Consider the following 25,045-nt stretch of genomic DNA (forward strand, 5'->3'; position numbering starts at 1 on the left):
CCCTCCATCTTCTAAAACTCTTGTACATGCCCTCATCATCTCCCATCTTGACTACTGCAACACTCTCCTCTTTGACCTCCCTGCTAACTCTCTTGCACCACTCCAGTCTGTCCTCAACTCTGCTGCCTGACTAATCCACCTCTCTCCTCGCTACTCCCCTGTCTCTCCCCTCTGCAAATCCCTCCACTGGCTCACAATTCCCCAACAAATCCAGTTCAAACTACTAACACTGACCTACAAAGCCATCCACAACCTATCCCCTCCCTATGTCTCTGAACTAATCTCCCAATATCTTCCCTCACGTAATCTTTGATCCTCCCAAGACCTCCTACTTTCCTCCACACTTATTCATTCCTCACACAACCGCCTCCAAGATTTCTCCTGACTATCCCCTATCCTCTGGAATTCCATGCCTCAACGCGTCCGATTATCCACCACCCTCGGATCCTTCAAACGGAACCTGAAAACCCATCTTTTCAGGAAAGCTTACAGCCTGCAATAACCATTCTGCCACCTCACCACCACCCGAGCTGCCGCCTCAAAACCACCAGAGCTGCTGCACCCCCGACCTTCTGTCTCTTCCCCACTATCCCATGGAATGTAAGTCCGCAAGGACAGGGTCCTCACCCCTCTGTACCAGTCTGTCATAGTAAATTTCTTTACTGTTAATGATATCTATAACTTTGTATGTAACCCCCTTCTCATGTACAGCACCATGGAATTAATGGTGCTATATAAATAAATAATAATAATGACTCTATAATATGAATTTCACCTTTTGTATTGAAGAACTGAAATAAATTAACTTTTCGATGATCTTCTAATTTTGTGAGATGCACCTGAATAAATTATATATGTATACACACACACACACACAGCTCTGGCAAAAATTAAGAGACCACTTTCAATGTTCAGTTTGATTTTTCTCTTTATAGGTATATTTTTGAATAAAATGTAAATGGTTCTTTTAGTCTATAAACTTCTGACAACATGTCTCCGAATTTCTAAGCAATAAATTTTGTATTTTTTTTCTGACAAAGAAAAATGGTCCAAAAAAAAAAACAACAGTGCTTTCAGACCTCAAATAATGCAAAGAAAACAAGTTCATAATCATTTAGAAACAACAATACTAATGTTTTAAATCAGAAAGTGCTCTGAAATCAATATTTTGTGGAATAACCATGATTTTTCATGAACCATGAAAACAGCTTGCATGCTTTCCACCAGTCTTTCACACTGCTTCTGGCGCAAAAAATTTAAGCAGTTCTTCTTTGATGGCTTGTGACTATCCATCATCCTCTTGATTATATTCCAGAGGTTTTCAATGGGGTTCAGGTCTGGAGAGTGGGCTGCCCATGACAGGATTTTGATGTGGTGGTCTCTTAATTTTTGCCAGAGCTGTATTATATATATACACACACACACACACACACACACACACACAGCCAAATGCCAAAATAATGAGAGAGAGTGGTTTAAGGCATTTTTATTACTTACTGCAATGTCAAAAGTTTATATACACTAAGATTACTATGTCTTTAGACAGCGGCGTATCTAGGGGGGCAGCCGAGGCATTTGCCCCGGGCGCAAGCAACAGGTGGGCGCAGGGCCGCCTAATGCAGCTGTCCGCAGTGTCCTCCCTGGCAGCTGCATTCTGCTGCCCCCCGCCTGAGAGTCAGCGGTTCTCTGTGTCAGCTGTCAAGCTGACAGCCGGCGCAGATGAGGAGCGCGTGTCGGCTCCCAGGGAACAATTGTACTGGCGTCTATACAGAGGCCAGTGCAATTGCAGCTCTGAACGCCGGGTCAGAGCGATGTTAGCAGCGTGATCAGGTCATGTGATCACACTGCTGACGTCACTCCCCGGCGCCCAGAGAGAGCCCTGGTGGTAAGTGTGCTCCACTGTGGAGCTGAAGAACCACCGAAAATGGGAGATGGGGGTTAATGTGTGGGGGGATTTGTAGAGGGCATGGGGGTTAATGTGTGGGGATGGAGGTTAATGTGTGGGGGCATTAATGAGTGGGGATGGGGTTAATGTGTGGGGGGTTAATGAATGGGGATGGGGTTAATGAGTGGGGATTGGGGGTTAATGAGTGGGGATGGAGGTTAATGAATGGGGATGGAGGTTAATGTGTGGAGGTGTTAATGAGTGGGGATGGGGGTTAATGAGTGGGGATGGGGGTTAATGGGTGGAGATAAGGGTTAATGTGTGGGGGGGTTAATGAATGGGGATGGGGGTTAATGTGTGGGGGCATTAATGAGTGGGGATGAGGGTTAATGTGTGTGGGGGTTAATGAGTGGGGATGGGGTTAAAGTGTGGGGGTATTTGGAGTGGGGATGGGGGTTATTTAATGTGTGGGGGGATTTGGAGTGGTGATGGGGGTTATATAATGTGTGTGTGTGTGGGGATTTGAAGTGGGGATGGAGGTTATTTAATGTGTGAGGGATTTGGAGTGTGGATGGGGGTTATTTAATGTGTGTGGGGGGATTTGGAGTGGGGATGGGGGGCTATTTAATGTGTGGGAGGGATTTGGAGTGTGGATGGGGGATTTAATGTGTGTGGGGGGATTTGGAGTGGGGATGGGGGGTATATAATGTGTGTGGGGATGGGGGGTTATTTAATGTGTGTGAGGGATTTGGAGTGTGGATGGGGGTTATTTAATGTGTGGGGGATTTGAAGTGTTGATGGGGGATTTAATGTGTGGGGGATTTGGAGTGTGGATGGGGGATTTAATGTGTGTGGGGGGATTTGGAGTGGGGATGGGGGGATTTAATGTGTGGGGAGATTTGAGGACACAAAATGAAAAGTATGTATGAGGAAACAGTATGGGGTATTGGTGCAGACACAGTATGATGGGTGCAGACAGTATGGGGAGCGAACGGGTTAATGTATGTGGACACAGTATGGTGAGTGAGGGTGATGGGATGTGTGCAGATACAGTATGGGGAGTCGGGGGTATGTGTGAGCAGACAGTATAAAGCGTGAGGGGGTAAATATATGAGACAGTATGGTGAACAGGAGGGATGTTAGAGGAGACAGTATGAGGAAGGAGGGGAATAGTGTGAGGCGATGATATATTGCAGATATTTGTATTTAGGGGCATTATAATGACACTTCTATCTTTAAGGGGATCGTGTGGCGATTTGCTGCAGAAGACCGGAGAAGATGGAAGTCTGCAGAGACGGCTGGTGATGAGAAAACTCATCATGGGGACTGGACAAGAAGATGAAAAGAAGGAGAACGACTCCAGAGATTATGTCATCTTAAGGTACCTGGATGTAAATGTTATTTGTGATACTGACTAATTCTCAAGTTTTTATTTATGTTAGGAACATTAAAGAGGTTGTCCAGGTTTGTGCTGAGTCTGCAGACATTCTATGTGACTGCAGACTTCTGAATTCTCACAATGCTCACTTATCGCTGTTAGGATTCTCTTGTGCCGGTAATTTACATACATACGGTCACATGCTGACTAGACATGTGTGGCCTCACTCAATGAAAATGAACAGAGCGAGGCCGGGCACATCTAGTCGGAGTGCTGACTTGTGCTGACATGATTGTACATCGGCAAGGGAGAATCCTAAAAGTGTGCAGTGCGTTCTTTGTGAGAATTCAGAAGCTGCAATGTCAGGATTCAGCTCTGCAGATTCCATTGTCATCACATGGACACTTCACTCATATGCGATTTTCATAGTTATGGTCTTGTGACAACGAGCTTCTCTTCCTGCTTCTCTCAGTTTTTTTACTGAGCACTGAGAGCATTAGGGAAAGCAGCTCGTGGGTACATGGCTAAGTGTGCAAGTCGCATATGTACTTGGGGGGGCGCCGGACCAAATTCTTGCCCCGGGTGCCAGAAAGCCTAGATACGCCTCTGCCTTTAGACAATTCTGTTAAGAGAAAACAGCTGCACTCTGGGAAATTTTGATTTTCAATGCAAAAAATTTTTTATTATTGAAGACACCACAGGGGAATAGTGCGTTGAGGTAACGTTTCGACCCTATGTCGGGTCTTTTTCAAACCTCACTAGAAGAGACACATACAAAGATAGAGATTAGGATATATACAGTGATAATCACAAAAATGTACAAACTCTGTAGAGGTTTAAACAGATATACATATTTACACAATTACATATTTACACTATATACAAAATCATCATATACAGGATCGTTGTGTGCAAAATCATTATAGAACAAAATTGTACAAATCAATCAGTTAGCCCATAGGATGTTGGAGTGAGATCCAGTAAATATTGATTGAAGCAGCCATGGAGCTGGGTTACGGCGAGGCCGGCATAATGGAGCAAATCACATAAATGCAACATAATCAGGCAGTGCAAGCATGGAGACTGACCTTAAAGCACGAGAGAAAAAGAAGCAATCACGGCAGAATGAATGTGCAGGAGGGGCTGAAAAAGGAGGAAACCAACAAAAGGTTTGGACCAGTATAGGACACTGCAGTAGGGAAAAGAAAGGGGGTAGGAGGGACAGAGAAGAGGCATACCTAAAGTGCCATATGTAGAAGTCCGGTCTGGCAGGGACCAGGCAGAGGTCCTAAGATGAGCTGAGGGGACAGGTAATGCAAGAGTTAACAGCATGAAAGCATTCTCAAGTGCCTCACAGTGCAGCACTGCTGCAGGACATACCTGGAAGCGTGGGGCACCAAGCGCTGTCTGTGGTGTAGTGTGCAGGCATTGGTGGTCAGTGGGTTAAAGTAGTCTGGAGACCGGAAGTCAGTGGGAGTGTCTGAGGTGTGCTACTGTGTGGGAAACATCAGTGGTGTATACTGAGGGGAGGCTTGTAGTGCTGTTGGTGGGGGCGCCTGCGCTGTGTGCTGAAGGTAGAAACTACAAGGAGAAGACAAGACATAAACAAAAGTGTGCCTGGCGTCTGCGTAGTAGCACTGGGGGAAGGGGGAGAGAAAGAGGAAGGAGTCAGGCTGAGCCATGGAGAAAGGTGGATGAGGAGAGAGGAGTGAAGGAGGGCATAACACAAGGAGGGAGAAGAGATGGAGCAAAAGTAATAGAGGAGTGGGAGGAGAACATTAAAAGAAGGAATTAATGAATGAGGAAAAAAATGGATGAAATGGATCAAAGGGATTGACAAGAAAATAAAATAGAATGTAATAAATCTGAAAAAATGATAAATGAAAAAGGGGAAATAAAAATGAAAAATTGCTTAAGAAATTCTTGACACCTTTGTCATAAGAGAAGCCAGTGGTCACCTCTCCACTGACATCTTTTCAAAGCCCACTGACTCCAACAGTTTACTCCACTACGACAGTTGCCATCCTACTTCCATCAAACATAGCTTGCCCCGCTCACAGTTTAAATGTGTGACACGCATAGTATCAAACCCACAGCTTCTGCCGGAACGTCTCGATAAAATGTCAAAAAAATTTTCGGCTCGCCATTACCCTCAAAATCTCCTCAATAAAGAAAAAACTTTGGCTCTCAACCCGGTACCTGAACAATCTGTTCAATCCAAACCTGAACGTATTCCCTTCGTCCACACCCACCACCCCATCATGCCTAAAGTCTATAACCTCATCCAAAAACACTGGCCAATGCTTGCATGGTCATATCCGCTGGTCGAGGCATTTAAGACTCCACCATTAATGTGCAAAAGAAGACCTCACAATATTCGAGACAGGATCGTTAAAGCCGACTTGGGCAGTTTTACCCGGGTCCCCAGACAAACTTTCCTCAACACTGAGAGAAATGGCACATTTCCCTGTTTGGGATGTGCATGCTGCTCGAATGTTATTAAATCTAGCACTATCACCTACCCACATTCTGGCAAACAGTATACCATAAAAGGTTTCTTCACCTGTGAGTCCAACAACGTTGTATACGTGGTAAAATGCCCATGTGGTTTACTTTATGTCGGTGAAACGACACAACACATCCGTGACCGTATAGCAAGCCACAAATCGACCATTAGATGCAAAAAGACATGGCTTCCTCTTCCCCATCACTTCATAGCCACTAACCACTCGGTTTCTCAATTACGCTTCCAAATATTGGAACAGGTCGAAAAATCACGATGGGGTGGTGACCACATTAAACGCCTAAGAGAAAGGGAATCCTTTTGGATTTATACCTTACAGACCTTATCTCCCAAGGGCCTTAACAGGGAACTAGATATGGTTCTTAAATAAGTAATAGCACTGGTTTCTTGCTTGCCTGCTTGTCGTCTGATTCTTTTGCATACGTAAAATGTGACATTTATATTCGCAGGTCTGTGTATAGCATGCTGACCTTCGCTTCCTCTGTACACTAACTCTCCCTAATTTTTCAGGCGCCTTGACCTTTACATTTTACACCCATCAGGGTAAGTACTGATATTTTTCTAATCCCATTTTTTTTTTTTTCTCCCATTTGTCCTATTACCATTTCAATTTTTGGTTATTATTAATTTATTTTTTATTTTTTTTCTTCATTTTTTTTTTTGTTTCTTTCAGTTTCTTCAGCAATTTTTCATTTTTATTTCCCGTTTTTCATTTATCATTTTTTCAGATTTATTACATTCTATTTTATTTCCTTGTCAATCCCTTTGATCCATTTTTTTCCTCATTCATTAATTCCTTCTTTTAATGTTCTCCTCCCACTCCTCTATTACTTTTGCTCCATCTCTTCTCCCTCCTTGTGTTATGCCCTCCTTCACTCCTCTCTCCTCATCCACCTTTCTCCATGGCTCAGCCTGACTCCTTCCTCTTTCTCTCCCCCTTCCCCCAGTGCTACTACGCAGACGCCAGGCACACTTTTGTTTATGTCTTGTCTTCTCCTTGTAGTTTCTACCTTCAGCACACAGCGCAGGCGCCCCCACCAACAGCACTACAAGCCTCCCGTCAGTATACACCACTGATGTTTCCCACACAGTAGCACACCTCAGACACTCCCACTGACTTCCGGTCTCCAGACTACTTTAACCCACTGACCACCAATGCCTGCACACTACACCACAGACGGCGCTTGGTGCCCCACACTTCCAGGTATGTCCTGCAGCAGTGCTGCACTGTGAGGCACTTGAGAATGCTTTCATGCTGTTAACTCTTGCATTACCTGTCCCCTCAGCTCATCTTAGGACCTCTGCCTGGTCTCTGCCAGACCGGACTTCTACATATGGCACTTTAGGTATGCCTCTTCTCTGTCCCTCCTACCCCCTTTCTTTTCCCTACAGCAGTGTCCTATACTGGTCCAAACCTTTTGTTGGTTTCCTCCTTTTTCAGCCCCTCCTGCACATTCATTCTGCCGTGATTGCTTCTTTTTCTCTCGTGCTTTAAGGTCAGTCTCCATGCTTGCACTGCCTGATTATGTTGCATTTATGTGATTTGCTCCATTATGCCGGCCTCGCCGTAACCCAGCTCCACAGCTGCTTCAATCAATATATAACTGGATCTCACTCCAACATCCTATGGGCTAACTGATTGATTTGTACAATTTTGTTCTATAATGATTTTACACACAACGATCCTGTATATGATGATTTTGTATATAGTGTAAATATGTAATTGTGTAAATATGTATATCTGTTTAAACCTCTACAGAGTTTGTACATTTTTGTGATTATCACTGTATATATCCTAATCTCTATCTTTGTATGTGTCTCTTCTAGTGAGGTTTGAAAAAGACCCAACATAGGGTCGAAACGTTACCTCAACGCACTATTCCCCTGTGGTGTCTTCAATAATAAAAAATTTTTTGCATTGAAAATCATAATTTCCCAGAGTGCAGCTGTTTTCTCTTCACTGGATGACTGTCTGGACTAAGTTCCAGGTTCAGCTTGCACCTACCTCATATCCACAGAGTGCACGCCTTGTCTGTATCACTTTAGACAATTCTGGACTGCCCAGATGATGATGTCATTTGTTTGGAAGCTTCTGATTGTTTTTTTGGCAACATCTTAGTTAATTAGAGACACACCTGTGGATGTATTTTAATGCACACCTGAAATAGACTGTTTCTTTGTGTAGCATCATGAGAAAGTCTCAAGAAATCAACCAAGATATCAGGAAGAGTGGACTTGCACACGCCTGGCTCATCCTTGGGTACAATTTCAAGATTCCTGAAGGTGCCTTGTTCATCTGTTCATCTGTACAAACAATTCTACGCAATTACAAACAAGATGGGAATGTCCCACCATCATACTGCTCAGGAAGGAGACAGGTTCTGTGTCCCAGAGATTAATGTGGTTTGGTCCGACATGTGCATACTCTATATGAGATATGGAACTGTGAAAAACCTTACCTTAAGCACATCTGGATATTTGGAAGCAAAACGTTTATGTATGTTCCCAAAGAAAAACATTATAAGTGGGAATCACATGCAAAGCAAGAAGTCCTGGTGGGCTATAGCAAAGCTCAAAAAGGGATACAGAATCCTCCACCCAGAGACCAAGACAGTAACAATCAGAAGAGACGTAGTGATTGATGAAATCTCTGTATTGCTCAAAATTCCATGAAGTTACACCTGTATCAATAAAAGAATCTCAAATCACCAAATTCAGACACCAAAAAGGAAGACACTGAAGTGTGGATAAGCTCTGAAGCCACCAAGGAAGACACAGAAGAACCAAGTCAACCTCCAGTCAGGAGATCAGAAAGGCTAAACAAAAGTATTCCAGCTAGATGCCATTCTCTTATGGTCAGAACACTTCCTGAACCAGACCTACAATCATGGCAACAGATGCAAAAACTGCCTGTTCATGAGAAGCAGAAGTGGATAAATGCCGCTAATGAGGAGATGGAGTCCCTTCACCAACTCCAGAAATGGGAGCTTACTGAGCTACCATGATGAAAATGGAAATTACAAAGCTAGGTGAAATTCTCAATCAACACTTTGAGACTGAGGACCTTGGAATTGTGACATAATATTTGGGAACACAAATCCAGAGAGAGGAAAAAGGGAGTTTTCTTCTCAACAAAAGTTCTAAAATTTCCGCTTTACTAAACCAGTTTGGAATGTCAGAGGCCAAAGGTGGGCCAACACCAATGGATCCGTCCTACTTAATGTTGGAAGAAAAAGATCTGGTACCCAGCAATGAGAGTTACATGCAAGCAGTGGGGGCCCTTCTGTATATAGAATCCATAACTCGTCCGGATATCACAGCCACAGTTGGAATTCTCTGCCGACATGTAAGCAAGTCACGCCAAATAAACTGGAATGCAATTAATTCTTCAATATCTTAAAGAAACTCAAAGGCTACATTTTAAGATATCTGCATTAGGAGATCTCACTCTCAGAGGTTATGCAGATGCAGATTGGGCTGGAGATTCAAGTGATCGGAAATCAACAAATGGTTACTTGTTCAAGTTGGGAGAAAATTGAATTTCTTGGTCCAGCACAAATATTGTCAGTCGCATTATCTTCTACAGAAGCAGAATATACAGGGGTTGGACAAAATAATGGAACATCTAACATTTTAGCATAATAATCTTCGAACATGTTATAAACATGCAAACCATGACATATGGTAATGTTTTTTAGTTGATTTGTGTTATGTGATATGTGTATGTAAATTAACTGTTTGTTTTGCAGAATTGTAAGAACATTGATGAGAACCTGATACCAATGGCAGACCTCTCAGATTTTCAAAGAGGCCAAATTGTTGCTGCTCGTATGGCAGGCACTAGTGTAACAGAAAGTTCCTGAATGCTTGGCGTGTCAAGAGGTACTGTCTCCAAAGTAATGACTGCGTTTGAAAGAGAAGGAAAAACATCCGCAGCAAAGCACAGGTCCTGACGAAAGTCGAAGTTGACTGAGAGAGACCGTTGGACTCTAAAGCGAATTGTGAGAGAGGATAGCAAGACCACGGCTCTGAAAATAACTGTTGAGCTCAATGAACACCTACAGAACCCAGTTTCCACAAAAACTTTTCGTCGGGAGCTGCACAAATCTGGATTCCACGGAAAAGCTGCAATTAGAAAACCGCTGCTCTCAATGACAAATGTTTCCAAGCGTTTAGAGTGGTGTAGAAACCTCCAAAATTGGTCCCTCGAGCAGTGGAAACATGTGATATTCTCAGACGAATCATCGTTTACCCTATTTCCGACCTCCGGCCGAGTGTACGTTTGGAGACAGCCGAAAGAAGCATTCCATCCAGACTGCCTTCTCCCAACCGTAAAACATGGCGGAGGTTCTGTGATGATCTGGGGTGCTATTTCATGGAGAACCGCCGGGCCAATGATATCCCTTCATGGAAGAATTAACAGCCGCGATTATTTAGGCATTTTGTGCGACCAAGTGCATCCTATGGTTCAAGCACTGTTCCCTGTTATGAATGAGTCACCGGAGGAGGAAAAAACAAAAATACAAGCTAAGTCCAGAAAACCGGAGAGGTTGGTAGCTAGCGGATTGCAGACCCCTGATCCTATTCACAACAACTAACAGTAGCCGTGGGGTGTTCCTACGGTGGTCCTAGACACCTCGTTCACAGCCGGAGAACTAAATAAACCTAAAGAAAGAAAGGGGAAATCTAAACTGCCCCAGAGCAGACCCCAAAGCAATAGACAGCCCCCAACATGTATTGACGGTGAAAACAAATGAAAACACAAACACAGACAGAAAGACAGGCTGAGCAAACGATGGGGCCCTCACTAACTAGATAGGACAGGAAAGAAAAGCAACTGTCTGCAATCACGCAAAAACCCTGCCAAAAATAATGTCCAACACGTCTGATAGAAAAGGCCCTGAAGTCACTAGACTTCAAAATCACTATATCAGCACTCAGGTATATTCTGAAAACAGAGCAAAGAGATCAACTGATCAGAGACAAAAATGGAGTTCAGCCAGTCCCAACCAGGGCTGGCTGAACACAAACACTAAGTAAACCGGACAAAATCTCATGGAACAATAGCAGAGCAAAAACTTATCTTTAGTAGACAGGACTAAACTGGAGGCCAGAGCTCAGAGCAAAGAGGATCACCAGCAACCCAGCAGGCCGTCAGCGGCCTTATATCCACTCAGAGATTACGGATGTCCAATCACACCTGTTCAGATGACAGGTTTTTCCCATCCAAATCAATTTCACTACCTCCTTTCACCAGCAGAGGGAGTTCATCGGACATCAAAGGTGAAGGAGAAAATGAGCTCATAACAGTTCCCAGAGGGGAACGCCAACTTTCAGGATGATAATGCACCAATTCATACAGCTAGAATCGTTAAAGCATGACACAAGGAGCATTCTAATGAAGTTGAGCATCTCATCTGGCCCACACAATCCCCAGACCTCAACATTATTGAGCATTTATGCTCGATTTTAGAGATTCAAGTTAGACATCGATTTCCGCCACCATCGTCGCTCAAAGAACTGGAGGGTGTTTTAACTGAAGAATGGGCTAAAATTCCTTTGGAAACAATTCACACCTTGTATGAATCCATACCTCGGAGAATTGAGGCTGTAATCGCCACAAAAGGTGGACCTACACCATATTAAACTAACTTTTGTTGATGTTTCCAGGTGTTTCCATTATTTTGTCCAACCCCTGTATGTCTGCTGTTTATGCAAGTCTAGAAGTAATTTGGTTGAAACAACTTTTGGAAAATTTCAGCAAGCCATTAGCTAAACCAACAGTTATCTATGAGGTCAACCAAGGATGCATTAAACTTCCCAGCAGTGAGAAGATTAGTGCAAGGACTAAGCACATTGATGTAAAACATCACCACTTTACATGACTTAGTGGAATGGCGTCTGCCGTTATGCCTCAAGGACGGACACTTTGGTGAAGGATTTTTTCACTGATCACCCATATGAATTGAATGTGAAGGGATTCTTAATCGTGATCTATGTGGAACTTTGTTAATCCAGATAAAATCTTGAGAAAGGCTGAATAGCCGAAACCTCAATATTTTTTTGTCTGTATTATCTTGGTCCAAAGATACGTGTTTTTCTGGAAGAATAAATATTGGATTCATGCAATACTGTGTGAAGAGGTTTTTTCTATAATAGGCTTTTCCTTTCACCATTCTCAGTAGGTTTAATTACTGTTTTTGTCTGCGTATGAGAGAAGCAGCCTGCTGTAAATGATGCACAGATAGAGACACCCAAATGATTTATTCCTGATCTATTAAGCTTATCATATATTGTCCCTGATTTTTCCTGAATAAAGAAGCTCTGTTGTCACACGCTGGGAGAGTATCCTGAATAATCCGCTGCTAACAGATGAGGAGGAGAAGGAGCAGGAGCTCCTTGCCTGTGCTATAAATAGTAGCACTCACACCACCTTCATCCCGTTTGTTCAGCGTGGATGGCCTGAAGACAAGGAGGAGAGGGAGGACGAAGAGAAGATCGAGGCGGCAATATCCTGGTGGCAGCTCTGAAGTTTGGTAACCTCGCACACATACCATGCCTGGCCCACGTGCTCATCTTAGTGGTTCAGCGTTTTCTCAAAACCCAGATCAGCCTGAGCTACTTGTGAAAGTAGGACAACATAGACAGTCACCCTCTTGGTGGGGACAGTGAAGTCTTGGTTGTTGAAAGTCTGGCACACATGGCTGAGTTTATGTCCTGCTGGATTTCCCGTGACCTTTGCATTGTACGCATTTTGGCCAACACTAATTACTGGTTGGTCCCCCTTCTCAACCCACACTACAAGGAAAACATGGCAGAGAGGGCTAATAAAATGTTGTAGTACCAGAAGCCCTAGTTGAAGAATTATTTAAAAAAATCCCATCTGACAATGCTGGCAGCAAAGGTCACAGCTCCTTAGAAAACCAAGGAGTGGAGAGTAGGGAAACACACAGCAGATGCAGCAGAGGCAGGGGAACACTCTACTCTCAAAAGGTGTGGGACAGTTTTCTCAGACCCTCCCAGTGCCCAGACCCAGATGTGTGGGGGGTACTGTGACAAGGAGAGAAAAGTTTTGCAAGCTGCTGAAGGAGTACCTTGCCAACAGTACCTGTGTCCTTTGTGCCTTTCAACTATTAGGTAACCAAGCTAGGCACATGACATGAACTTACTCTCTGCACCTTATAACTGATAGGTGCATCCGCTTGTCAATTGAAAATGCAGACAGTCTGACTCTTACCATGTAGGGACCGGTGGCAGGCTGGGGCGGAGGGTAGCGTGCTGTGGTATTTAGGTGGTGTGGCTGGTAGGCGGCGGAGGTGTGCTGTACTCACGGGAATGGGGGGTGACCAGCTTCTTGACGTCGACAGGCACGAGACAGAGGCAGGAATTGTATTCAACAGGTTTGCTTTTATTGGCCGCCCTCGCGACGACCAGGACAAAACACAACAGATGTTTCACACTGTTATCCTCCTGCAGACAGGCCCGGGTACCTTCACTTGTACACTTTCTCCATCAGGCGTACTTCGTGGCTCTATCCGCTGTGGCTGCCCTAGGCCAATCTACCATGGCGTTTCACCTTACAAAGTCCACCAATAATCCAGGTCCTCACAGGCCATCTCTGCCTGTGACCAATGTCCTATAGGGTCATCCCCCATGACTGTTTCCACTGTCCAAAGTCTCTGAGGGGTCTCCTTTGTGTGACAGACTCTCCTAACCTGTGAGCTCCCCTGGCTGACTGAACCTTCTGGAAGCTTACCTCAGACAGACCAGGTAGCCCGACCCTCTGACACCTGACAGTCACCTCTGCCCAATCAGAGTCACCTTGACCTCTGGCAGTTATGTAACACTCAAATGACAGTTACATAATCACTGCCATCGGTGCTCTCTAGTGACCTCTGATGGGCAGTCTGCCACATGACACCCTCTGTCAATCTCTCTGTCTCCAGTACAGACAGAACCGTACCCAGCTCAACCTCCCCACATTCTCCCTTCCTTTGACCATTGTCGTCCTTGACAATTGTGTCACAGAGATGAAGTGGTGTCAGTATCTGGTACTGACATGGTCGTCACCTGGGTAACACATAACTCTCTGCATCACACAGACTCCTGTGTCACACAAACCTTTGGTCACACAGACCCTCTTTTCACAGTCTTCTGTTATGAATGAGTCACCGTAGGAGGCAAAAACAGAAATGCTAGCTAAGTCCAGAAAACCAGAGAAGTTGGCAGCTATCGGATTGCAGACCCCTGAACCTATCAACACAACTAGCAGTAGCTGTGGGGGGTTCCTACGATGCCCTAGACCCCTCGATCACAGCCGGAGGACTATATAGCCTAAAGACAGAAAGGGAAATCTAAACTGCCCCAGAGCAGACCCCAAAGCAATAGGCAGCCCCCAACATATAATGACGGTGAAGCAAGAAGAAAGAACACTAACACAGACAGAAAGATAGACTGAGCAAAGACGGGGCCCAAGCTAACTAGATAGGAAAGGACAGGAAGGCTGCTGTCTGCAATCCGTGAATAACCCTATGAAAATAAGAGCCAACAAACTGACAGTGAAAAAGGCCCTGAAGACGCTAGGCTTCAAAAAGGCTATGTCAGTACTCAGGAATATTCTGAAGACAGAGCAACCGGCAAAAGGAGATTCAGCTCACCCCAGCAGGGAATGGCAGAATCCAGAAAAGCAAGGCAAACAAAAACAAAACACAAATGCTAACAGGCAAAGCAGAAAACTTTGCTTTAGAGGAGCAGGAATCAGACTGGTCTCCTAGAAGTCCACAGAGAAATCACCCGCAGGGCAGAAGGGCGTCGGCAGCCTTATATCCAGTCCGTGACTCCACTCAGCCAGTCATCATCATTAGACTCAGGTGCCTGATAATCAGGCTCATTACCTTCCTTTACCAGAATAGGGAGTTCACCAGTCTTCAGTGACGAAGGGGAAAGTGAACTCACAACAGTACCTCCCCCTTGAGGAGGGGTCATCGAACCCTCAACCACGCCACCAGGGCGATCAGGGTGAGCCCGATGAAAGGCACGCACCAATCTTTTGGCATGAATATCAGAGGCAGAGACCCAGGAATTATCCTCCTGACCATAACCCTTCCACTTAACCAAATACTGGAGTCTCCGTCTAGCCAGACGGGAATCCAGTATTTTTTCTACCTCATATTCCATGTTACCTTCAACCAATACAGGGTCCGGAGGTGCCACCCCAGGAACAACTGGTTCAACAAACCTCTTCAACAAGGACTTATGGAACACATTATGGATCTTAAATGTGACAGGAAGAGCCAAACGAAAAGAGACCGGATTAATAATCTCCAAAATCTTGTAAGGTCCAATAAATCTAGGCTTAAACTTAGGAGAAGCCACCTTCATAGCGATATTTTTTGATGATAACCACACCATATCACCAATCTTAAACTGGGGACCAATGGTCCTATGTCGATTGGAAAACCGCTGGGCCTTTTCCTGGGAGAGAGATAACTTATCCACCACTTGGTCCCAGATCTGGTGCATTCTCTCCACCACAGTGTCAACACCTGGGCAGGCAGAAGGCTCCACCTGCCCTGAAGAAAATCGAGGATGAAACCCAAAGTTACAAAAAAAAGGTGACATCAAAGTGGCAGAACTAGCTCTATTATTTAACCCCTTCACCCCCAAGGGTGGTTTGCATGTTCATGACCGGGCCAATTTTTACAATTCTAACCACTGTACCTTTATGAGGTCATAACTCTGGAATGCTTCCATGGATCCCGGTGATTCTGACATTGTTTTCTCGAGACATATTGTACTTCATGTTAGTGGTAAAATTTCATTCAAATAACTTGCGTTTATTTGTGAAAAAAATGGAAATTTGGCAAAAATTTTGAAAATTTCGCAATTTTCCAACTTTGAATTTTTATGCCCTTAAATCACAGAGATACGGCACACAAAAAACTTGATAAGTAACATTTCCCACATGTTTACTTTACATCAGCACAATTTTGGAACCAAAATTTTTTTTGTTAGGAAGTTATAAGGGTTAAAAGTTGACCAGCGATTTCTCATTTTTACAACACCATTTTATTTTTAGGACCACATCACATTTGAAGCCACTTTGAGGGGTCTATATGATAGAAAATACCCCAAAGTGACACCATTCTAAAAACTGAACCCCTTAAGGTGCTCAAAACCACATTCAAGAAGTTTATTAACCCATTAGGTGCGTCACAGGAATTTTTTTGAATATTTAAAAAGAAATGAACATCTAACTTTTTTTCACAAAAAAAATACTTCAGGTTCAATTTTTTTTATTTTACCAAGGGTAACAGGAGAAATTGGACTGCAAAAGTTATTGTGCAATTTGTCCTGAGTACGTTGATACCTGATTTGTGGGGGGGAACGACTGTTTCAGCGCATGGCAGAGCTCAGAATGGAAGGAGCGCCGTTTGACTTTTTCAATCCAAAATTGGCTGGAATTCAGATCGGACGCCATGTCACGTTTGGAGAGTCCCTGATGTACCTAAACAGTGGAAACCCCCTAAAAGTGACCCCATTTTGGAAACTAGACCCCCCAAGGAACTTATCTAGATATGTGGTGAGAACTTTGAACCCACAAGGGCTTTACAGAAGTTTATAACGTACAGCGGTACAATTAAAAAATCATATTTTTTCCACAAAAATGATCTTTTCACCCCAATTTTTATTTTCCCAAGGGTAACAGGACCCTAAAAGTTATTGTGCAATTTGTCCTGAGTATGCTGATACCCCACATGTGGGGGTAAACCACTATTTGGGCGCATGGCAGAGCTCGGAAGGGAAGCAGCGCCATTTGACGTTTTTGGCTGGAATTGAGATCGGACATCATGTCGCGATTGGAAAACCCCTGATGTACCAAAACAGTGGAAACCCCCCACAAATGACACCATTTTGGAAACTAGACCCCATAAGGAACTTATCTAGATGTGTGGTAAGAACTTTGAACCCCCAAGGGCTTCACAGAAGTTTATAACATAAAGCAGTACAATTAAAAAATCATATTTTTTCCACAAAAATGATCTTTTCACCCTCAATTCTTATTTTTCCAAGGGTAACAGCACCCTAAAAGTTATTGTGCAATTTGTCCTGAGTACGCTGATATCCCACATGTGGGGGTAAACCACTATTTGGGCGCATGGCAGAGCTCGGAAGGGAAGCAGCGCCATTTGACGTTTTTGGCTGGAATTGAGATCGGACACCATGTCGCGATTGGAAAACCCCTGATGTACCTAAACAGTGGAAACCCCCCACAAATGACACCATTTTGGAAACTAGACCCCCCAAGGAATTTATCTAAATGTGTGGTGAGCACTTTGAACCCCCCAGTGCTTCACAGAAGTTTATAACGCCCGGGCGTGAAAATAAAAAATTCGTATTTTTTCCACAAACATGATCTTTTAGTCACCATTTTTTTTATTTTCCCAAGGGTAACAGGAGAAATTGAACCCCAAAAGTTGTTGTCCAATTTGTCCTGAGTACGCTGACACCCCATATGTGGGAGAAAACTACTGTATGGACACACGTCAGGGCTCAGAAGGGAAGTAGTGACGTTTTGGAATGCAGACTTTGATGGAATGGTCTGCGGGTGTCATGTTGCCTTTGGAGAGCCCCTAATGTACCTAAACAGTGGAAACCCCCCACAAATGACCCCATTTTGGAAACTAGACCCCCTAAGGAACTTATCTAGATGTGAGGTGAGCACTTTGAACCCCCAAGGGCTTCACAGAAGTTTATAATGCCCGGGCATGAAAATAAAAAAATCGTATTTTTTCCACAAACATGATCAATTAGTCCCCAATTTTTTCATTTTCCCAAGGGTAACAGGAGAAATTGGACCCCAAAAGTTGTTGTCCAATTTGTCATGAGTATGCTGACACCCCATATGTGGGAGAAAACTACTGTATGGACACACGTCAGGGCTCGGAAGGGAAGTAGTGACGTTTTGGAATGCAGACATTGATGGAATGGTCTGCGGGTGTCATGTTGCCTTTGGAGAGCCCCTAATGTACCTAAACAGTGGAAACCCCCCACAAATGATCCCATTTTGGAAACTAGACCCCCTAAGGAACTTATCTAGATGTGAGGTGAGCACTTTGAACCCCCAAGGGCTTCACATAAGTTTATAATGCCCGGGCATGAAAATAAAAAAATCGTATTTTTTCCACAAACATGATCAATTAGTCCCCAATTTTTTCATTTTCCCAAGGGTAACAGGAGAAATTGGACCCCAAAAGTTGTTGTCCAATTTGTCAAGAGTACGCTGACACCCCATATGTGGGAGAAAACTACTGTATGGACACACGTCAGGGCTCGGAAGGGAAGTAGTGACGTTTTGGAATGCAGACTTTGATGGAATGGTCTGCGGGTGTCATGTGCGTTTGGAGAGCCCCTGATGTACCTAAACTATTGAAACTCCCCACAAGTGACCCCATTTTGGACACTAGACCCCCTCACGGAACTTATCTAGATGTGTTGTGAGCACTTTGAACCCCCAAGTGCTTCACAGAAGTTTATAACGCTCAGACGTGAAAATAAAAAAATCATTTTTTTCCACAAAAATGATATTTTTGCCCCCAAATTTTTATTTTCCTAAGGGTAACAGGAGAAATTGGACCCCAAAAATTGTTTTGCAATTTGTCCTGAGTAGGCTGATACCCAACATGTGGGGGTAAAACACTGTTTGGGCGCATGGCAGAGCTTGGAAGGGAAGGAGCACCATATGACTTTTTCAACTCAGAATTGGCTGAAATTGAGATCAGACGCAATGTTGCATTTGGAGAGCCCCTGATGTGCCCAAACAGTGGAAACCCCCAATTCTAACTCCAACCCGAACCCCAACACACCCCTAACCCTAATCTCAGCCCTAGCCCTAACCCTGGCCCTAACCCTAGCCCTAATGGAAAAATGGAAATAAATACATTTTTTTTATTTTATTATTTTTCCCTAACTAAGGGGGTGATAACGGGGGGTTTGATTTACTATTTGTGGCAGTTTTTATGTTTGGCAGCTGTCGCACGCTAAAAGACGCTTTTTATTGTAAAAATAGTTTTTGCATCACCACATATTGAGAGCTATAATTTTTCCGTATTTTGACCCACTGAGTCATGTGAGGTCTTATTTTTTGCGGGACGAGTTGACGTTTTTATTGGTACCATTTTCGGGCACGTGACATTTTTTGATCGCTTTTTATTCCGATTTTTGGGACACAGAATGAACAAAAACCAGCGTTTCATGAATTTCTTTTGGGGGGGTGCGTTTACACTGTTCCGCGTGCGGTAAAATTGATAAAGCGGTTTTATTTTTTTGGGTCAGTACGGTTACAGCGATACCTCATTTATGTAGGTTTTTTTATGTTTTGTCGGTTTTATGCAATGAAAACTATTTTATATAAAAAATAATTATTTTTGCATCGCTTTATTCTGCGAGCTATAACTTTTTTATTTTTTCGCTGATGATGCTGTGTCACGGCTCGTTTTTTGCGGGACAAGATGACGTTTTCAGCGGTACCATGGATATTTATATGCGTCTTTTTGATCGCGCGTTATTACACTTTTTGTTTGGCGGTGTGATAATAAATCATTATTTTCTGCTTCGTTTTTTATTTTTATTTTTTAAGGGGTTCGCTAAAGGGGTTAACTAATGGGACAGTTTTATATGGCAGGTCGTTACGGACGCGGCGATACCTAATATGTGTACTTTTATTGTTTTTTTTTTTTTATTATTTTCAAAAAATGAATTTATTGGGGAATATTTTTTTTTTTTTTACTAATTTATTTGGCGATTTTTTTTAAATTTATTTTTACATTTTTTTTTTACTTTATTACATAGTCCCAGGTGGGACATCACTGTCCTGTGACAGATCGCTGATCTGTCACATCACAGATCACTGTGACAGATCAGCAATCTGTCACAGGCATTGAAGAAGACTTCCTCTTGCCTGCGCTTTGCAGGCACTGAGGAAGCCAGCTTCCTCAGGTCCCCGAAGGCCCCCGTCGCCATCTTGGATTCGGGGGCCTGGAGGATAGGAGCCCCCCGCAGCAGCGCTGCACATTGCGCTGCCGTGGGGGGCTCAGGGAAGCACGGAGGGAGCCCCCTCCCTGCCGATGCTTCCCTTTAACTCCCGGTACACCGCGATCATGTTTGATCGCGGTGTGCAAGGGGTTAACGTGTCGGGGGCAGTCCGTGACCGCCCCTGACACATAGTGCAGGGTGTCAGCTGTTATAATCAGCTGACACCCGACCGCGATCAGCGGCGCTCACCACGTGGGCGCCGCTGATCGCGGTAGACGTACTATCCCGTCCACGGTCATACGGGCCCGGGTACCGTGGACGGGATAGTACGTCGGATGTCAGGAAGGGGTTAAAGCAAATTCGGCTAATGGCAAAAATGAAACCCAATCATCCTGATCAGCGGAAATAAAACATCTCAAATACGACTCCAAGGTCTGGTTTGTTCTCTCTGTCTGCCCATTGGTCTGAGGGTGAAAAGCAGAGGAGAAGGACAACTGAATTCCCAGCTTGGAACAGAAAGTCCTCCAAAATCTAGACACAAACTGAACTCCTCTGTCAGATACAATGTTCTCAGGAATCCCGTGCAAGCGAACCACCTGTTGCAAAAACAGTGGCACCAACTCAGAGGAAGACGGCAACTTAGGGAGTGGTACAAGATGAACCATCTTAGAGAACCTATCACAAATCACCCAAATAACAGTCATTCTTTGAGAGACTGGCATATCAGAGATGAAATCCATTGAAATATGGGTCCATGGCCTCCTGGGGACCGGCAAAGGCATCAACAACGCACTAGAGCGAGAACAAGATTTAGACCGGGAGCAAGTCCCACAGGACTGCACAAAATTCCTGACATCATGAGACAAGGTGGGCCACCAAAAAGAGCAACTCACCAGATCTCTAGTACCAAAAATACCTGGATGACCAGCCAATGCAGAGCAATGAACTTCAGACATCACTCTCTTCTTCCACTGGTCAGGAACATACAACTTTCCACTGGGACAACGCTCAGGTTTGTCCTCCTGGAACTCATGCAGAGCAAGTCTCAAATCGGGCGAGATGGCAGAAAGAACTACCCCTTCGCCTAAGATGGTAGCAGGCTTGGTCACCACAGGAGAATCAGCAAAGAAGCTCCTAGAGAGGGCGTCTGCCTTGACATTCTTAGTTCCAGGAAGAAAAGAGACCACAAAATCAAAACGTGTAAAGAACAAGGCCCACCTAGCCTGTCTAGGGTTCAAGCGTTTAGCCAACTCTAGGTAAATCAAATTCTTGTGGTCAGTGAGGACCACAACTTGATGTTTAGCTCCCTCCAACCAATGTCTCCACTCCTCAAATGCCCATTTCATGGCCAACGGTTCCCGATTCCCCACATCATAGTTACGTTCAGATGGAGAGAACTTTTGGGAAAAGAAAGCACAGGGATTCATTTTAGATGTTACAGGATCCTTTTGGGACAAAACAGCTCCTGCACCAATCTCAGAAGCATCCACCTCTACCTGGAACGGGAGTGAGACATCAGGTTGCCGCAAAACCGGGGCGGAGGTAAATCTTCGCTTCAGCTCCTGAAAGGAAGCAACAGCCTCCGGAGACCAATTCAACACATCAGCACCCTTCTTAGTCAGATCAGTCAATGGCTTGGCAATACTAGAAAATTTTGCTATAAATTTCCGATAAAAATTAGCAAAACCCAAAAACTTCTGGAGGGGCTTCAAAGAAGTGGGCTGAACCCAATCATAAATGGCCTGTAGGCATCACCAGGTACTCAAAATGTCCCTCCGGAGTATTAAACACCGTCTTCCATTCATCCCCCTGCTTAATGCGGATAAGATTATACGCCCCCCTGAGGTCAAGCTTGGTAAACCAGCAAGCACCTTTAACTCTGGAGAATAGATCCGAAATCAGGGGTAACGGATACTGATATTTAATAGTAATTTTGTTGAGGGCACGATAATCAATACAAGCCCTTAAAGAACCATCCTTTTTGGCCACAAAAAAAAAACGGCACCTAAGGGTGAAGAGGATGGTCTAATATGACACTTCTCCAACGTCTCCTTAATATAGGATCGCATAGCCTCGTGCTCGGGTACAGATAAATTGAAGAGCCGACCCTTGGGAAATTTACACCCCGGGCTCAGTTCAATTGCACAGTCATAACTCCTATGAGGAGGCAAAGATGCAGACTCATTCTCACTAAATACATCATAAAAGTCCGCCAAATAGTCAGGAACATCATGCGACTGAGGAGAGGTGGAAAAAAACGGAGCCTCACTAAAGGCACACCGACAACCCCAACTCACCACAGACACAGATTTCCAATCCAAAACTGGATTATGAATTTGCAACGAGGGAAACCCCAGAACAACGGCATCATGCAGACCATGCAACACCAAAAATCTGCAATTTTCTTGATGGTCTGGGGCGACCCGCATGACCACCTGGGTCCAAAACTGAGGTTTATTTTTCGCCAAAGGAGTAGCATCAATCCCACTCAAAGGGATAGGCGTCTGCAGAGGTGTCATCGGAAATCCACAATGTTTAGCAAAATCCAAGTCCATTAGGTTTAGCACTGCTCCTGAATCCACAAAAGCCTTGGCGGAAAATGTGGACAGGGAGCAGATCAGAGTAATTGCCAGAAGAAACTTAGGTTGAACACCACCAACAGAAAACGTGTGTGCAAAGCGTTTCTCTCGTTTAGGACAAACAGAAATAATATGCGAGGCATCTCCACAGAAAAAACACAGCTTATTACGCCTTCTGAACTCCTGACGTTGCTCCCTGGACAAAACTCTATCACATTGCATAGGTTCAGACGTCTGTTCAACCGGTGGCAACACCTCTCGTGCAATCCTGCGTTCACGTAAACGCCGATCAACCTGAATGGCTAATGACATAGAATCGTCAAGACCAGAGGGAACAGGAAATCCCACCATAGTATCTTTTACGGCTTCTGACAAACCCTTCCGAAAGAGAGCAGCCAAGGCATTATCATTCCAGGTAGTAAGGACCGCCCACTTTCGGAACTTTTGACAGTACAACTCTGCAGAATCTCGACCATGGTTCAATGCCAACAGGGTCTTTTCAGCCTGATCAATAGCATTAGGTTCGTCATACAACAACCCCAAGGCTTGAAAGAATGCATTCACATTAGTCAGAATAGGATCATCTGGTTTCAAAGAAAACGCCCAATCCTGGGGATCACCACGCAGCAAAGAGATGACAATTTTAACCTGCTGCGCGGAGCTCCCTGACGAGTTAGGCTTCAAGGCAAAAAATAATTTACAATTATTTTTGAAACTCAAAAATTTAGATCGATCCCCAAAAAATACATCAGGTGTAGGGATCTTTGGTTCAACAGCATGCGAACGAGCAAGGTAGGCGGAAATTCCCCGCACTTCCGCAGCGAGCTGCTCCACATGATCAGACAATTGCTTTATCTCCATTGAGAGAAAAAAAAATTCCCCCTACGGCCTCAGAGATATAGAGGAAAGAATATACACACTTTTTTTTTTTTTTTTTTAAAACACAATTCTTTCCTGCTATTGAGTACCCTAGGATCTGCGGTATGGCGGGTGATTCTGTTATGAATGAGTCACCGTAGGAGGCAAAAACAGAAATGCTAGCTAAGTCCAGAAAACCAGAGAAGTTGGCAGCTATCGGATTGCAGACCCCTGAACCTATCAACACAACTAGCAGTAGCCGTGGGGGGTTCCTACGATGCCCTAGACCCCTCGATCACAGCCGGAGGACTATATAGCCTAAAGACAGAAAGGGAAATCTAAACTGCCCCAGAGCAGACCCCAAAGCAAAAGGCAGCCCCCAACATATAATGACGGTGAAGCAAGAAGAAAGAACACTAACACAGACAGAAAGATAGACTGAGCAAAGACGGGGCCCAAGCTAACTAGATAGGAAAGGACAGGAAGGCTGCTGTCTGCAATCCGTGAAAAACCCTATGAAAATAAGAGCCAACAAACTGATAGTGAAAAAGGCCCTGAAGACGCTAGGCTTCAAAAAGGCTATGTCAGTACTCAGGAATATTCTGAAGACAGAGCAACCGGCAAAAGGAGATTCAGCTCACCCCAGCAGGGAATGGCAGAATCCAGAAAAGCAAGGCAAAGAAAAACAAAACACAAATGCTAACAGGCAAAGCAGAAAACTTAGCTTTAGAGGAGCAGGAATCAGACTGGTCTCCTAGAAGTCCACAGAGAAATCACCCGCAGGGCAGAAGGGCGTCGGCAGCCTTATATCCAGTCCATGACTCCACTCAGCCAGTCATCATCATTAGACTCAGGTGCCTGATAATCAGGCTCATTACCTTCCTTTACCAGAATAGGGGAGTTCACCAGACTTCAGTGACGAAGGGGAAAATGAACTCACAACAGTCTTCCCTGCGTCACACAGTCTCCCGGTCGCACAGACCTCTCTGCGTCACACAAACTCCTGTGTCATACAGACTTCTCTTACTCAGGCACCCGATCCATTTTGCCTTCTCTCTGTCCCATCGTCCTTTCAGCTTAACATCGTCAGGGTCGGCATATTCCACGTACCCGGGACCTGCTGAATACACATTTTCATTTTTCAAATAACATTTCTAACTCACTATACATATTACACATAGCTTCGACATACATTACTTTTTGATGGGTACAACATTTACCCTCTTCTTTGCAACATTCTACATTAAGTACCATACTATGCTTAAATTACTCACTAGTTTTGTTGCCTATATCTACCAGTATCATTATGCAAAGCATTTTTTTTTAAATAAAGCATAACATCTTTAAATTTTTAACAAACAAGGACACTAGTGCTCCCCCTTCCTTTGAAGAGAGCACTCCCCCCGTATGCATCCCCGCTACACCAAGAGTGGGCACTTATTACCCAATTGAGGACTTCAAACTGTCCCCAGGTCGTGCAACGGCGCACAACAGTCCCCGGCAGTCCATTTAGCAGGATACTCCGGGCCACCTCCTGGCGGCCGATGTTTCGACAATTAGCAGGTAACTCCACAGCCGTGAAGTCCCTGGGATGCTTGAAATATTCTGGGCCTCAAGTGTCTCTGATGCCCGAGACCCAGGAGTCCTTGTCTCTTTCTATAGAGGCTCATACCCCTCAGGGTAGGTGATGACCGCTACCGCATAGCAGCTGCAGGGGCAGTATTCGTTGTAATAGGAGACCGGGTCTCCCTCCCGCAGAGCCCGTCCATGTCTGATGGGGGTCACAT

General features: G+C 44.4%; 1 long non-coding RNA gene across 1 annotated transcript; it reads right to left on the reverse strand.

Moving 5' to 3' along the window:
• Window positions 1-1,471: 1,471 nt before the first annotated feature.
• On the reverse strand, window positions 1,472-4,903 carry LOC141087882 (uncharacterized). The gene is made up of 4 exons (XR_012231752.1): window positions 4,644-4,903; window positions 4,502-4,561; window positions 4,352-4,406; window positions 1,472-4,021 (listed from the first exon to the last, which is right to left on the reverse strand). It is a non-coding gene; the product is annotated as an uncharacterized lncRNA (long non-coding RNA).
• Window positions 4,904-25,045: the final 20,142 nt, after the last annotated feature.

This window comes from Dendrobates tinctorius, unplaced genomic scaffold (assembly GCF_039654945.1).
Source record: "Dendrobates tinctorius isolate UK_male_01 unplaced genomic scaffold, ASM3965494v1 ptg000036l, whole genome shotgun sequence".
Taxonomy (NCBI): Eukaryota; Metazoa; Chordata; class Amphibia; order Anura; family Dendrobatidae; genus Dendrobates; species Dendrobates tinctorius.